The sequence below is a fragment of the Bacillus rossius genome, chromosome 1 (genome assembly GCF_032445375.1).
Source record: "Bacillus rossius redtenbacheri isolate Brsri chromosome 1, Brsri_v3, whole genome shotgun sequence".
In the NCBI taxonomy this organism is placed as follows: domain Eukaryota; kingdom Metazoa; phylum Arthropoda; class Insecta; order Phasmatodea; family Bacillidae; genus Bacillus; species Bacillus rossius.
Window position 1 is genome coordinate 165,346,252 of NC_086330.1, and position 17,112 is coordinate 165,363,363.

Consider the following 17,112-nt stretch of genomic DNA (forward strand, 5'->3'; position numbering starts at 1 on the left):
TGCAAAAAGTAATATTTGTCAATTATATATTTTTTTGCAACTTGATATGCCAAATTTATGAAACAGTTTATCTGCTATCTCTAAATAAGCAATCATTGCTTAAACATATTTTTTTTTACTAACTACTTCATGTTCATTAACTAGAAGCGAGTATTCTGTGTCACTACAGCTGGATAACTTCTATTGGCCCAGTAGACGAAAAGTATTTAATAAATATCTGTAATGGTAAAAAAAATGTTGCGTCATAGTATGAAATTTACGAAATAAAAAAAAGTATTTAAGCGGACCTAACTTCTACAAAATAAAAGCATGTCCAGATATTTAAAATAAGCTTTTAGGAATAGAATAATTTTAAATGTTTTTTAAGAGTAAAAACATTAAATTAACACGTTCCTGAAACGGCGTTAATGAAAGTCAAGAAAAATATAGTTAGTATTCCAGTTTTATTACTGAACATTAGTTTGAGTGATTTAAAGAAAAATTTTTACTCTAACCATCATCGTATTTGATTCTATATTAAAGTACATAGTACTTGACTAGAATAAGCACGATCTCGCAAAGGGTCGAAAAAAGTTGCAGTTCGCCTGATAAATCTTTGAAGGGAGTTTTCCGTGCAATCTCGACAGCCAATCAGCTTCCCGCTCGTCGCCGTTCATGCGGAAGGTCAAACCGAAACTGGTTCTGGCATCAATATTTCAACGCACGCTGACGTGCGGGGTTGAAGCCGACCCCCTGCCTTTCCGGACACAGGGAGAATGTCAACAAATGCGCCCTTCGTGCAATTGTGCGTAGATGGTATGCAGAATACAGGATGTATCTAAAATACACGTTAAGTCTGTTCTAACGTATGCATGACACACTGTTAGGAATCACAATAAACCTGCGGACTTTCCTACGAAGATTCCCCCTCAAATAAACGAAGAGTTCTTCGTTAAGTCCAGATATCTGGGTCTTCGTTGAAATAACGTCGTATTTTTTTACTTCCGAGCTATGTTTTTTTCTGTTTGAACAGGGAAAACACACACGTGAATGATATAAATGTATTTTTGCAGTAGTCTTTACAAGTTTTTGAATATTTTGCTTTTACAACAAGATAATCCTCGTGGATTCATATAACGGTAAATTATGATACGAGTATTCCTGGATAATTTGTAACCAGCGTTCTACTTAAATTGAAAGTGAAAATTTTTAACAGTGCATGAAGAGGAGTTAGTAATGTTTGTGAGCATATGTCCAGAAATACTTCGGTTTATTCCAGAGCCTTTACTGTATACAATGAGATACAAGGGAACCCTTCCATGAAGAGTAATCTATCGGCGAGCGCGCACGGCACACTGCTTGGATGGTTCCGGTATGATGGCTAGGCCAGTGCCACACTATGCAGCTGCCAGTTTATACTGGAGCATTTATTTTAGATAACTTGTTTAAGTTATAGATTTTGATAAATTTACTTAGTGCAGTCTTGAGAGTTGCATTGTGCACTCTAAATCAAGCGGTCGAAAGAGTGTTCCGTCCAAAAACGCTGCGAAAATTTTAGCCGCAGTTTCTTAAAATCATACTGAGACACCGGCCTAAGGTGTATACCTTACCGATATGAGTTCCACATAACATGGCTCTAGTGTATCTCATTGTACACGGTAACGGCTACAGTTATAAAAAGAGGCATTTATTTAGACCTATGTTCAGTGACACTTCCGTCTACTCAATTTTGAAAGGTAATTCGATGCAGCCTCTGAAATATGAACAGAGATAAATTCATTAACAACACCTACCTTGAAGTTACTATTATTTTATATGGTCTGTAGTTACAGAAATTATTAAATCGATCTTCACGGAGTTGGGAATTATTTAAAACTTTCTTTGATAAAATTAATTAATGCATGTTCAAGCTTTGATTTTAAAAAAATGTATGCCTGTTTTTATTCTTCAACGATTATTACTGCAAGCGAAGAATGGCGAAATTGGGCTCCTTTTTTTGTGTATGAAACTAATAAATTATTACAAAAGTAAATCCTCTTAGAGCATCGTTACTAATATAAACGCTTTAAAATCCTTGCAAGTCTTGTCCATTAGTTATTACGAACTCCCAGTTAGTTGGCATATGTTAATACCTGTTATTTATTTATTTTATTAAGTTGTGTTTCGACGACTTTTCTGAAATTATAGACAAAATGATCAATTCGGCTGGAATACAGTAGTTTATAGTTATATTTTCCATAAAAAAAATAAGTTTCTGGCTGCTGTGAACATGAATAGTGAAGATTGTGGAAGGTACAAGTAACTTATGGCTGCGAACCACTTGATAACCAATTTCGTGTCCTCAATAGAGTTATTTGAAAGAAATTAACAAAATACCCAGGCTAAGAATGTGGGACATAGCACAAGAAATCATTGACATCGTTAAATTAGAGCGATGGTTTGTGGGTGAATGGTTTTTCTTTCAAAATAAAAGTGAGAACACTGATTAAAAAACGATAGTATGTTAATCGTTCGACCTTCTTCAATGAGTAAATGTTGTCTAAAATTAAAGTGAAAATAAATAATTTTTAACGCTATCAAATTGTAAAATATTGAAGGTAAAATAACTTGTAATGATAATTTATACTTATTATTGTCATCATTACAGACGAAGAAACTGTGTTTATAATATAAATAATTTTTCAATCATAAATAGATTTCATTTTCTTTAGTGCATCCACACAATCGAGCCCATGCAATTTATTTAACTAAATCTTAATTAAATATTCCAATTAGCAAAATTTTAAAAATAAATATAATAAATACTATTTCGTCACAATAACAGCAAGTGGTTAAAACTGATTGGTCATAAAACTAATTTTAAATTATAGGAACTGACTAAGGCTCTGTAGCGTGGAGCGAGAGAGTTAACTTTTGGCATATGAATTTATTTGATGTGATAAAACCTGCCTAGTTAATAGGGGAGAAATTGGGGATTAAAATATTTTTCAGTTACTTGCCTACTTATTACTATCTGAAAATAAATTTACTATTTTTATTAGGCCTCTTTGTACTGTCGACGATGAAGAAATTAGAGACAACCACGTATTTTAAACATAATTCTGCTGGGATATGGGGGAAGATATCGGTCTCGGTCCATGGTAAGAAACCGTACCGGAATTTTCCTGGAAATATTTTGAGAAACCATAGAAAACCTAAATGAAGGTAAGTGGCTTCGCACTCTTAACCAGTGACGGATCTAAGTTTTTTTTATTAGGGGTAGAAACCCCTTCCCCCTCCTAACGCTCAATCCCAACACAGCAATAAACGTACCAGTCATAATTTATTTGGCATTCCGCGTACATTGATTGTAATTTTTTAATTTAATTTAAATTTAACCCTGTGTACTTACTACATTTTAAGTGTTTGTATTATTTCACGTACAGAATTTATAACAATACTACAGTGTTCAAAAGCCAATGGAAGAACAACAAGATCAAATAATACAGAAAATTTTTATTGTGTTATATCGTAATAAAACGATATTGAAAAATAAATTTTTTCAAAGAAAGCAACCCATGAATGCCGCGCAAACTTAATATAAGCTAAGTCATAAAGATGTCCATTAAAACATGATTACTGATAATAAATAATATCCTAATATTATTTAATATAGTACACTTTATTTTTGTTTTCAGCTTTTATTTTACATTTTTTGGAGTCTATAAATATGTGTCGGCCCGTCCGGCGCCCCTTGTAATCTTGCATCTGGAGCAGGCTGCCCCCCCCCCCCCCCCCTCATCCTTCCACGTGTTAAGATCGGTTTTTGCTCTTAACTTGACAATCCCAAATCTGAGTCCAATGTTTTAACCCTGCATTATTTCCCGCGGTATATGTCTACAAATATCACAAGAGATAAATATGACACTGAGACCTCTTGAATTCGCGTTATCATTTGAAAAGATTCTGGAAATAAAACTGTTGTACACATGAACTGCGTTCTCGTCGGGCCATAGCATACATGCATGTATTTTTCACGAAATAATATGTTCGCTCAATAGACTGCAACAAGTTATGAATGCGTCAGCGATTGTTCCCTTGTAATTGGCGGCTGTTTCCAAGAGAAACTATTGCCATAAATGGCCAAGCCATTCAGGATGCGTTTACTTCCGCACTGTATGATTGGTATTGTCTTGATCGGTATTGTCATTGTATGATTGGCTATGATTGGTGTGCTGACAGTAGACATGTACCTGAAATAAATTCCTGCCAATCACGAAACACAGACAATGATACAAATTTTTATCACACAACTTTCAGCGAAAAGTACATGGCCCTAGCGATAAAATATCTATTAAAATTATCCAATCACATGCAATCAGGATGTAAGGTAAAATGTAGAAGCAGCCAATGGACATACTCTGACTTATTTGTGTGTACGTGCGTGGAGTTCATTCTAGTACTAGATAATAATGCGAAATTTGTAGGTTTCTATTTATTTTACAGCTGACTGGTAAAATTTCTTTGTTCTAATTGTCAGTTTAAAACTTGAAAAAATTTCGTATTGTAGGGGGAAAATTTTAAAGTGAATTTTTTTATAAAAAATCACATACAAAAACTAATATAACTTCATTTAAAAAAGTGATTAAGATTTTCAGTACTCGCCAGTGATGTGTAAATATCTAACCTCGTTAACGAGCAAATTTATTTGTTTACTGGTTGCAAATAAAAGTATAGTTCAAAATTTGGACACTAAAAATATAACGTAGAATTCTTAAAAATGATGACAAGCGTGATACGCGTGGGCAAGTTGTGTTTTAAAATATATTTACTGAAGTTAATCACACGTAGTTTCCACACACGCCGCTCGAATTCGTTGCCTGATCAATTACGTGAACTATTAAATCAGTTGACTAGCAGACCGTTAGGTTAAAATATATTTCTATAAGGTTCCGATAAAAGCGGTTTGGATCAATTTTTGGACAATAAATTTTATTAAAACTATGCCATTTTTGTAAAAGTTTATAAAATAGTTACTACTATCACGTTTCCCTTTTTCTCTATGGATTTTGTTCGCGCCATCCACCACAGATAGCAGCACCGTGGTTACCCATTTCCGTTTTATGCGACGTCCCTTCCATTCACGAAATTACTCCTGCCAAATTCCGTAAACCGAGAGCTAAGAAGCCAGAATTACAGTGGCTGAGGGGTCAGATATCTTGCCTTCCACAAAGGCTACCAAAGTTAAATTCCGAAATTTTCGTAAGTGTGGAATGTGGTAGACTCTGTCGTGAACAGCTTTGTTTCCTTTGGGTTCTCCTGAGGCGTTTGTTACGCCTCCGTTAGTTCCTGGTTTAAATTAATTTGTAATTTTAACGTCTTTTTTGTAATTTTAACGTATTTTTAATTGATTTGGTTTACATTGTATTATATTATATTAAAGATATTTTGGTCTTGCCTTAAACACGCCCTGAAATATGGTTAAACACACAACGGACATTAGCGGCTCTGCTGTTTTGTGTTTCCACGAGTGAACACCGCGCGGCGCGCGGAGCGGTCTGACGTCACGAGAGGTGTGAGCGAGCCCGCGACTGCGGCTGGCGAGGCAGACGGAGCGAGCGACTGGTCGGGCGCACATCGGCTTGCGGGAGCAAGTGTTTAGGGCTGGAGCCATGGAAAAACGTACCGCATTCACCAACGCCGCGAGGAGTGGCCAGCCCGGGCTGTCATTCACAACACTGCATGCAAAAAAGTAAGCCTCGACGCACCTTTCTATTATCAACAAGACATCGGGTTGAGCCTTTGGTGGAACAAAAAAGAGCGACTAAAGTGATTATGAACTGCGACGTTACTAGCCTCATTTATTGTTAACTCCACGAACTAAACTTTTTGCGTTTCATTTTGGGCTGTGCGAAAAAACTGGACTTGCTGGATGTGAGACTTAAACTCTTTTATGGTGTGGTGCTGGTAATTAGCATGGACTATAGCGTCACAATTTGGGACCAATTTGACGAAGATAATTGGGGACGTGCGAAACAAGTTAAAGACAACTACGTCATCCACGATTACTTTTTCAGAACTATTAGGGCGAATGTATATTTGTTAAATGTTTGCAAAATTAAGCATAAAATATATCTGTATGATTAGTTATATTATAGGATTTTTTAATGCAAGATCGCGATCTGCAGTTAATGTAAACTGGTATGTAGTAACTGCACCAAGCCCATGCCATGGTGTAAACGCCGTGAAATTAAACATCAGCCAGGCAGTGATGCATTTAATTATTTTTTATGCCGTTCTATCCTGCTTAGGCCCGGTGCACACGTGCGGACATTGTCCGCGCGGCGCCGCTGCGGCGCCGCAACGTTGCCGCAGAAACACATTCACACAGTACGGACAAATACCGCACAGTCTGAACGATGCCGACTAACGAGATGGATGTGTACAAACGTAAACGGGTATTCTTTATGTACCTTATATACAAATGTTTATTGGATACAACTAAAAAGCATTTGGTGCATCCGTTCACCGACTCAAGACTCTTGAGAGGCAGATTTGTAACAAGTTTTTCAGACCTGAGAGGCAATGCAGAAAAATTTCATAATTATTTCCGTATGAGTGTCCAGTCATTTGATGAATTATTGTTAGCGCATAATATTTCATCAGCGTGTATCCTGACATTATGCAAGTACATTAACGTTAAATATTCACTCACGTGTTTCACATCTGTAAATGTATTTACTCATATAGCCTGTTCTGAAATACTGTGCGTTTATTAAAACACTACTTTATTATCTGTATTTATATAGATTAGCTTATAGGCATTCATTAAAATAAAGTATAATGTATAATAACATATTTCGTTTTTTTTTCCTTGTCATCCTTTTCGTCAAACGATTCGCAAAATTTACGGCAGATGTTGATCCACACACTTTTTTTTTATTACGGTCATGGTATTCTTCAACGGCTACGTTCCATATCTCTGGATAACTTTTAACTTCTGCGATGAAGAGTTCAACATCGAATATCTCTTCAAATTCACGTGATGCTGCCATCTCACTTTGCGGCAACCGACCGCACGTGTGCGCTGCTCGATTGACACCAATGTACTAAGGAACGTAGTTGGACGTGCGGCGCCGCAGCGTGCCTGTGGGATCTGCGGACAAAAATGTAAGCACAGTGGACGTGCAATGGACGTGCGGTGCCGCTGCGGCGCCGCAGCTGTGTGTGCATTACTTCTTATCAGTCAAGCCTTCCGAGAACGCATCTCCGGCGCCGCAGCGGCACCGCGCGGACAATGTCCGCACGTGTGCACCGGGCCTTAGGGAGTCTAGTGTCCGCTGCCTTTACACTTGTTACCCGACTGCGATCTTTGGCTTTAAATCCGAGCGCCTCAAGTTAGGCCTCACTCTTACATAGTATTTGTAAATACACACTTCGGCATTTTCACCTCATATCTGTGTTACTGGCGTCGACGAGTTGATAAAACCTAAATGATGATTTCAATTTTGACATACAACGGAAAATCTACTAAAGCTGGTAGTGAATTTTGCAATCTGTGTGTAATCGATACTTTTGCTTATGCAACGAAACGCTCAAACATGTCCAACTAATTTTGCCAACGATCAGACAGTATTCTTGACTAAAATGCATACGCAACGCTTAAAAGACGCCATCTGTTTACAATTGTGTCCTTTTATATGACAATGTAAAGTAAAAGGGCAAAAAAATTCAAAACATTTTCTTAAACTTTTATGAATTTGATCCCCGACTAATGAAATGCCTATAAAAATAATTTACATGACGAATTAATAACTCATACAACGGGGAACTAGAAATATATATATATTTTAAAGAATATTTAATTTTCAAGAGATAACATGCAGATGCCATAAAACAAACTTTTTTTTGCGTCTTGACAAATCAGCCTTAAGTGAACTTTATTATCTAAAGTTAAAAATTTTCTACGGACTGAAAGGAATTTAATTGGGAAGCAGAACAGAGAGATTTTTTTACCATTGCAGCTATTGCCGTTGTACCAGTTCGACACTGATTGGATTTATGTCGGGACTGATACTTTAAGTGGCCAATTTATGTAGGTGCTTGCAGATAAACGTGTTTATCCGCTTCTCTTATCGACGCTAATCTTTTACCCGCAGTTAATACAGGGGAACATTCTTGTTAGCGTGAGCGAAGTCAACGTGATTAGAAGAATGAAACTTGGTTGTCATTTCATTTCCTCAGGAAATAAAGTAGCGCGCAGTCTTATAAACAATCAGATTACTTTATGCGTGCTCCTACACATTACTCCATATATTTTTGCCTTATGTGCTTTAAAAATTGGATTTATGTCACAGTGCGCAAATATACACTCCCGAAAAGTTATACGTTATAGTATATGATTCTTTGGAATGGCATTTCTATGCGATTTCCTTAATCATAAATTAAACAAAGGCTTTTATTTAGTTTAATTGCATGTTGACTTTTCTATACCAGTTACTGCTTGTGAGACACTGTAATGATAGTTTATGCTGTCAAGTAAAAATGAAGTAGCAGGGAGATCACAGTTATTCCTATTTCTCTATGAATCACCAAACTGGTCACGTTGCTCTAGGAAATGCCACACTTATAAAAAATTTCAAGAAATGTATAATGCACTTGGTTTGAATCACTAATTCTTAAGAAAAAAATGTTCATTTTACTGTCTAGTTATAGCTTAACCAATTGGTGAAATCCTCCCTGCAAAAAAAAATAAAATAAAAAATATTAGGTTCTATTTTTCAAAGAGAAATAATCTTCATGACACATATTTTCATACTGAACAAAAATTAATTATACATGAAACGAATCAAAAAGACTTAACAGTTATGCTAGTATAATTAAAATGATTTCTTAAAACTCTGGCACGATTTGGTATTGTTATAATCACTCCAATAATTTCTGTGTTTTTAAAAATCATTTATTATATATTGTTTGTTCCACCCCTTGCAGTAATGATTGGTCGTATAAAAAGTTATTCAGACGAAAGTTGTAAATAATAATTTAAAGTTTTACAATAAAAGAAAGGTTTTAATAGTGTACATGGCACGGAAATCACGAATATTTTAAATTATACCCCTTTATTTTTTTAACTTTGAAACAACGGTTCGTCTAATCAAAAATTCTTTCTGACAAAAGTTTAATATAAAAACTATAAGAATTACAAACATTTTGAACGGATTTGATAGTGTACCTACTAATGGAGTTAGGCTATTACTTTTTTTTAAAACTTTCCCTCATTTATTCAACCGCTTGAATATGGTTAGTTTCGTTGGATTGTATTTCATATATTGAAAAAATAAATATACTTCCGTGTTAGACAGCCTGGAAACATATTTATTTACGTTGGACAGGTATGATGTATTGAGTATTTTTTCACTGGGCGATAATCGAACAAAGGATGGATATCAATTGAATCAATAAATTTTTAAAATAATTTTTTGAAGAATTTTGTAATTTTTTCCGAATTTCTATGTAAATAAATACAAATTTCCAAGATGCTGAACATATCGGTTTATAGGAGGCTGGTATATAAGATATAAATAAGTATTTTTTGTCAATTGTTTTTGCATTAATTAAGTACATTATGATCAGTACATTAATAAGTTATTTAGATAATGAATTATGGAATTTTTCCCGAATTTATAGCTTAATAATTACGAATTTCCAAAATTGCGTCCAAATTTAAAAATGGCTGGGGCTATATTATTAATAATTACTGCACTATAGCGGGTAAAAAATTAACTAACATAGCGGTGGCACACTAGCAGACGAAAAAAAGATGGACATGATGTCATACTAGATGGTGATATATTTTTTGGCATTAGTGGTGGGAGGTCTGTGTGTCAGTGGCTTCCGTGGAGGAAGGATCTGTCGTTATTTTTTATTTTGTTCCTCACCTGGTTCAAACCAAGAACACCAAGGCTTAAGTGTTTTTTTTTATAATTTTATTAAAATAGATTAATAAATGTTTTATAAATTTTAAATTTTTTCCCATTAAAATCTTTTAATAATTACTGATTTTAAATATGGCGTTCGTGATGACGTAATACAAGATGGCGTAGTGTTTGCTATTTGAATTTTAAATTACTTTTTATTAATATTAAAAAAATTTCCGATTTTCTATCACAAAAATACAGATTTTAAAAATTGCAGGCAACAGTTATGCCATAATTCAAGATGGCATTAGTAACTAAATGTGAAACTATGGTGTCATACACAAACAAGATGGCGGAGTATTTTTTAATGTAAAAATTTTTTGGTATTTTCTTTTAAATTTTAAATTTTATCAGAATTTTTCTGATAATAATTACGGATTTTTAAGTTGGCGGGCCATTACGAAAAATGCAACAATCTAGATTCCAAGATGGTGTTTGTAACGAAACGCGTAACGATAACGACATCCTACACAACGAAGATGGAGGGAATAACGAAACATGTGACATTTCTAGAATCCAAGATGGGGACCGTAACGATATGAGTAACGTTTTTTAAAATATCATTTATTAAAAAATGTTTAATTAAAAAAACGGATTCTCAAGCAATTCTAACAGTTATGTCATAATTAAAGATGACGGTCATGGCATCGTAATTGTCAAGGTCATGACCACGGATACTTAGGGAGGCTTGTAGATATGGATTCTTAAGCCTCATTACGGACTCTTCAAGCCGTTGGCATTTTTGATGTCTAAAACGGGAAATTTTCCCATCTTAACGGAATTTTTCCCCTTGAAACAGAGAAATTTCTAGGAATTTTGGCAAATTTTGAGTAATTTTTGAGAAATTTGAGGAAATTTGACACCAGAAATTGCTACTATGACGTCACAATCCAAGATGGTGGTCGGCGCTACGCTCCACAGCTTGAAGCCTAACGCGAGAGGAACTATTATGTACTACTAGAAGAGAAAACGTCTTTGCCTGAGGTCGCAGATAAAAAGGTCCCTTTCGGCAGTGACTAATGGCGTAGGTAGATTTCGAAGTACCTGTTTATTCTGAAAATATTTTGGAAACTTCTATAAAGTTCTGGAACATTTTAAGAACTATGTTCTCCAATATTACAAAGTTATCGATTATATATTTGACAAATTTTTGTGCAGCAAAAATATTAGGAATATTTTTAACTCAATGTATACAGCATTCAATAAATTACAACTCAGAATTGTATAGCTGAGAACTATGGTAATTATTTAATTTTTTTGACCTTCAACCACTATTTTTCATCCCTCACACTAACAAGGTGGTCGTATAAAATTTTTCTCTGGACCAAGGTATAATATAATATTAAGATGGGATAAAATAAATTCAACGAAATTGACTATAAGAATGTTATGAATTTTTTGTAAATTCAAACCCATCTTTTTACGGAATAAATTCGTTTCTTCAAAAACTGTTTAAGTCAAAGTTTAGATTAAGTTTAGATTAGTTATAACGGAGATGATAGTATATCAATTAAAAAAAATTAATGAATTTTTTTCCTTCTAACATTGTTATTTCCACCCTTGCAGTAATGGTTGTGTAAACAAAAATTATTTTAAGAACAGTTTTAGCAAAATACCGCAGAATTTGTAGGTCACATTGATATAAGTTTATTTTTCACTTAAAACTGGCATCCAAGCAATTTTGTAAAAAATGATTTAATATGAAAATATTATAGAAATTAAAAGGAATAAAATAAGTTGGCAATGCATGGACATAGAATTACTCATAACTGGAAACCGGAAAAATTCGCAGTTTCGATGGCCTTCAGGACAGACTGCACATTCCCTGTACACTCGGGAAAATAACGCAAATTCATTGGCTGCTGACTTGTAAGACGTCTCAGTTGGTTTGTCTGTGATTCGATCCTTCTTTGGTTGAGGGTTTATAAATGGTTGAGATGCGTCTAGATGAACAGTAAGCCAATAGCAAAATCATCTAAGAGGTATATGTATTTGAATTCTAGCCTTTCACCTAATGAATCCGCGAATTTTTCCGGTCTCTACTCATAACCTGTCCAGTTCCCACTTAATTTTGTGTGGAGATAGAGAACCTGAATCTCGGGAGATTATGTGTAATCATAAGCTACCGTAATTTAATCGAAAGTCAAATAATCTAACATCGTAATAATAGGGTAATATTTGTATAAAAAACATAGCATATTTATTAATACACTATACCTACTGAAACAAAACACCAAAATTATAAACCAGTTCGCTTGTTGAAAACAGTTTTGCAAAAATCTTCGTCGCTCCAAATAACACCTAACCTATTATATACTTCAAGATACCAAATACGTCCTTTCCCCTGGGGGAATGTTTGTAATACCCCATAATTTTCATGAACATTACATACTCGTACATGGGTTGAAAGGAACGTACACAAAGAACGTAATTGTCTAGTAGGTTTTTTATTAGTTGCAATTAATATTTTCCACACACATTTAACATTCCGGACAGTGGAAGTACAGGATTTCATCTTTAAATTTTTCACCGTGCAAAGTGGAACATATTTGCAAATTGCCCGGGATTGCGAGGAATTTCGGAGCTAAATGTAAACAGTGTATAGAGCTTGGTCACAGGTAGGGCATAATCCAGACATAAAAACGCAATACATACATGTTCACAAAAACAATACTTAATAAAATGCGTATTTAATACATACATGTACTTACATACAAACGAATTACTGTTCTCATGTTGTTTATCTTAGTTTTGTACTCTGTTTGAGATTTTATTTGCGTAACGCTAGCGGTTTTGTTTGTTTTCCAGTTATCAATACTAACAATAAAACATTTTGAAGCAAAAAATCTGTACATTGAATGAAATTATGGAAAAAAATATATTCCAAATAGCTATTTACATTATTGAGAACTCAAAAATATAGTTTTTAAAATTTTTGTCTGTTTGTCTGTTTGTTCGAGCATCAATCGAAAACTACTGAAAATATTTTGATGAATTTTTTTATGGGAATCTCTTTGGCTAACATGAAACTAAGGAGTGAAAAAATGGTAAATATGGTTTAACGATAGTTAATTATATCTCTGAAATTAATCAAGCTTAGGAAAAAGATGGGTACGAATAATCAACGTTCAAAAACTATCCACCACAATTTTTATATTTGAGGAATTTCAACCCTTCAGGAGTGAAAAAGGGTTAAGTATGTTTTAAAAGTTAATAATTATAGCTCCGAATTTAATCAGGCATATTCAATGATTTTGGTTTCAATTACTAAATAAACGAAAACTTACAAATTTAATAATTATTTTGCGAAATTCAACCTCATAAAAATTAATAATTGTACTCCGAATTTAATTAAGCATAAATAATGATTTCGGGAACCAATAATAACCATTCAAAAATTTACAACCATATTTTATTTATTTTTTTTTATTTTTTATTTTTCGCAATTAAACCCTCAAAGGGTGAACAACTAGTAAGTATGTTTTAAAAATTAATAATTATATATCTGAATTTAATTAAGTGCAATGAATGATTTTAGGTACCAATAATAAACATACAAAAACTTACAACAATTTTTGTTATTTTTTGTATAATTCAACCTCTAAGAGGTAAAAAAATATAATGTTTTTAAGATTATCTTTTTTATCTTATAACTTAATTAAGCGTAATATATGATTTAGGGTACAATAATAAACATACGAAAACTAATAACCTCAGTTTTTATATTTTATTTTAGAAAAACCTGCATCTAAAATTATGTATTGCTTATTTTTTGCGTTTACAAAAATTCGTTGGGATGATAATGTGGTAAGTTAACATTTATTAAAAAAAATAGTATCTCAAAAATAAATATTATTTTTGTAAATTAAATGGTAAATATAGGTAATAAACTAAAATTATTTTACTTAATTGCAAGATTCATTCCCTAAGGGGTGTAATGTGTTAACGTTTGATGTAAACAAAAAATAAGCATCTTTATGAATAAACTATATACAAGGGTTCGAAATAAAGAACGAACAACAATCACATAGAGTGAAGAATAATATTTGTTAAGTTTTTTCAGGATTTCGTCTTTTATGGGTTGTAAAAGGGAGTAAGTTGTGATTTATCATAAAAATTTTATTTATCCGTAACAAATAAAGCAGGATGTAAGAAACTTAGCATAAACAATATATTATATAATTATTTAAGTAGAGTTATTTCACTTTTTTCGATATTTAAATCTGAACTCAGTGAAACGGGACACGTTGCTTTTTATATTAGTAAATCATTGTACCAAGCAAATTAAGATGAAGGTAAAAAAATATCAACAATAAGGTACACAGTTAATTATAATTTAATATTAGTTTTAACATTTACCATTTTTCTATATTCGACGTTAAAGAGATAAAAGGTATTTGAATTTTTTTATTTAAAAAGTCGTAACTCTTAAGCTAATCAAGCGAGATGGAAGTTAGATAGTATTATTCACAGACATGCATCATCTACAAATTCTTTCTTTTTGCATGCTGAAGATCTACTTTTTAAAAGGTGAAATTTTGAAAAAAAAAGTGCTTAACATTAAAAAATAATATCCTTCGATAAAATCAAAATTTATTTATTCAACATTTTTATAAATATCACCTAAGTTGTAACAGGGGTTAATATTATTAAAAAAAATAATGGCATCTATAAAATCTATCTTGGCAAAATTAATGTTAACTCAATATAAATGTAAATTTATTATAATTGCTTTGTAGTTAACATCTGCGGTTTAAAAAAAGAAAAGTGTTGAGTTTGGTTTTGTATTTGGTTAATAGAGGTTTATATAGGTTAAAAGAGGCGAGAGGTAAAAAAATTTGTAGATTTTGTTTAAGTAATACTAAGTAAACTAAGTCAAATAATACGTATGATAAGTTTGATATCTGTATTTCATACTTCAAATAAAGATGTGATTGTATCAAATATCATTATACAATGGGGTGTATTTGTAATAAGGTGAAAATATTTAATAATTCTAAGAATATTTCTAACCATAGTAAATGAAAGTTTCAGTGTAAAGATGACATAAACTTAGTAAAATAATTTAGGTGATAGTTAATTTTTTTTTCAATTTTCTACCTCAAGAAATGAAAAGGAGGTAAGTGTGATTTCATCAAGGTAAAGCATATCTTCGAACACTCTGAAAAATAAATTTTAAAATCATAAAGTTAATCTATAATATATACTAAAAAAAGACCCTATCTATAAATATGACAAAAATATCATTCTAAACAGTTATGTTATGAAATAAATCTTTTATGCATTAGACCATTTTTTAGTAAGTAAAAATGTTTGGAACTAAACACATAACTGTTTTTAATGGTAAGATTTTAGAAATACTCAGAATTTGTGAGAGCGAAGCCGCAGGTTAGTAACTAGTTTTTGAATAAGTTTATTTCAGCACTGTTGTAATTTGTTTTAATATGATTATTCTTTTAAATTCATCGCTGTTTTACTGCCAAGTATTTATCACTCCCATTTATGTATATTGTGAGTAAATTGGATATGTTCGTTTATTCCATATAAATTCTAACATAGAAAAATCATCCCAATCTCTTTTTTCTCTTGCTCTCATCCATCGCGAAATTATGTGAAAGAGCACTATCAAGGGTGTGCTCTTATATATATATATATTCATGATACTGTCGCTCTTTCAGGCCATACTTATACTTTAGTCAATTATAAGCTCAAACGCCATGTTCGTCACAAACTCCAGCCGCAATCGTCACAACGATGGCTGCAGATGGCCGAACCTGGCCAGCAGTACGGCGGAACAAAGTTAGCCAATTAGTGCCAATTAGTGCATTTCAAAATAAGTGTGGTTGTATAGACACCGAGTTTCGTTACACGAGAACCCATAATAACTTGTAATACAGGGATTGCTAAGACTGGGAAATTTCTCAATTACCATAGTAGGGAGTAAAGGCAGAGTTTCACACACAAAATTGATATTTTTATTTATTTGTGAGCATCTTAGCTCTCTTAGTAGTATATCAAAGGAGCTCATAGGACAGGGTTTCGCGTGAGGTGTTGGGTTGGGTTGAAGTATCTGCAGGCATCTTAGATGATGATATCACCATTGCAATTTTAGTTACGGTTGCTATCTTGAATTCTGATGTCATGGTGGAAATCTTGGATGACCTTGAACATGAACCTGACCATAATCTGGAATCCTAGAACTTTCTGCAATCTTGTCTTCTAGAACTTTCCATATTTTTGTCTTCTAGAACATTCCACAACTCTCAAACGTTGCAATTTTCGTTACGGCCACCATATTGAAAATCTGTAATTCATATCCGATTTAAAAAAAAATTAAAATGAATAATAAAAATTACTTAATAAACGTTTAATAAAAAGAGCATCAGTCATTTTGAAAGTTGTCTGCCATATTGAATATCTATAGTATGAGTTTTTAATGGGAACATTTTTAAAATTTAGAAAAAAAATAATTAATTAAATTTTAATTGAAAACCATGTATGGAATGGTGCTTGGAGTCCTCGCATCAAACCCAACGAGAGTAATCGATTAAGTGGCGACGGATCCTTCTTCCACGGAAGCTACCGTCAGACTGACCTCCCACCACTAACGCCAAGGCAGATATTAAGCCAGCCAGTATAACGTCATAGTGGCCATATGGTTTTCATCTGCTGGAGGTCACTGCCGACATATTGTTTTCGTCTACTAGAGGGTGCTGCAGCCATATAAGTTTAATTTTTACCCACTATAGTGCAGGGATAAATTATTTCCAGGGCGCCAATTTGACTTGTAATTTATGCGCCATCTTAAAAGTCTGTAATCTTTAAGCTAAAATTTTGGAAAAATTACAAAAATCATCAAAAAATCAGTAGTAAAAATGTTTAATTCGGTCACATTGGTTCAATTCTTTATTAATGCAAAAAGTTAATTTTAGGTAAAATATATTATTTATTTAAAATTACAAAAAATGACAGATTTGAAAAGAAAACAACAAAATTACAAATAAAAAATTATTACATAATTTATACTCTTATACAAGATATAATTGCTTCCTGATCCAGTATCTAGTCAGCTTGGTGCCTTTATTCAAGAACCTTACTGAGAAAATAGGCAATTTATTGCTGGTTGCACTACTCGTCAAAATAATTAATGCCCACGTCCCTTCGAGCTAGTCATTTG

The 17,112-nt window shown here is 33.0% G+C and overlaps 1 long non-coding RNA gene across 1 annotated transcript in view; it reads left to right on the plus strand.

The window, feature by feature from the left end:
* The first annotated feature begins 5,582 nt into the window (after positions 1 to 5,582).
* The window catches only part of LOC134529660 (uncharacterized), a 526,173-nt gene continuing 514,643 nt past the window's right edge, over positions 5,583 to 17,112 (plus strand). The window contains exon 1 of the long non-coding RNA XR_010074660.1: positions 5,583 to 5,710. This is a non-coding gene — a long non-coding RNA (uncharacterized LOC134529660). The remainder of the gene's footprint in view (positions 5,711 to 17,112) is intronic.